Raw genomic sequence first — 716 nt, forward strand, 5'->3', positions numbered from 1 at the left:
TATAGGATGGATGTGTACACACACTTCCAACATACATTTATGTTCACACAACTTGAAAAGTGAATTTTGCATCCGATGACTCCTTTAAAGAAGAATCATATGCAGTAATTGTAAGTATTGTAAATTGTAAATAAGATCATTATTACTATTATTATTCAGATATGTATTATAATATATTCTGCATATCATAATATACATTTGTTTATATTTTTATATACATATATTTAAAAAAAACATTTAATTATTTTTATTCCAATATACTACTACTACTAATATAGTAATTGTCAATAAGATGTAACATTCTAATTATTGAGATATTGTGTGTGTGTGTGTGTGTGTGTGTGTCTATATACATATAACATTTTAACATTATTATTGAAGACTCAAAAGAGCAACTATTTCTTTATATAAATTAAATAAAATAAATTAGCAACAAGAGAAAATCCAATATTTGTCACAATCATTACCATTCAGCCCTAAATCACCTTTGTTTAAGTGGACGCTTCCTCTATTAATTGAGAAACGTTCGTAATGGCCAATGACGGTGGAGTTTTATGCAAATTCGACTCTGACTCTTCAATGAATGTCTCAATTGTAGAGTCTTTTTAATAGTTTCTGGGTAATAATGTAATAATTAGCTCCAGACAGCTTCAAACATGTGGAAATGAATTGGAAATGAACCCGATCAAGGCAGTTCATTTACCTGAGTTCAAGTT

The 716-nt window shown here is 28.1% G+C and overlaps 1 pseudogene; it reads right to left on the minus strand.

The window, feature by feature from the left end:
* The window catches only part of LOC107685220 (elongation factor-like GTPase 1), a 134481-nt pseudogene that overhangs the window by 96279 nt on the left and 37486 nt on the right, over positions 1-716 (minus strand).

Source organism: Sinocyclocheilus anshuiensis, unplaced genomic scaffold, assembly GCF_001515605.1.
Source record: "Sinocyclocheilus anshuiensis isolate Anshui unplaced genomic scaffold, SAMN03320099.WGS_v1.1 scaffold333, whole genome shotgun sequence".
Taxonomy (NCBI): domain Eukaryota; kingdom Metazoa; phylum Chordata; class Actinopteri; order Cypriniformes; family Cyprinidae; genus Sinocyclocheilus; species Sinocyclocheilus anshuiensis.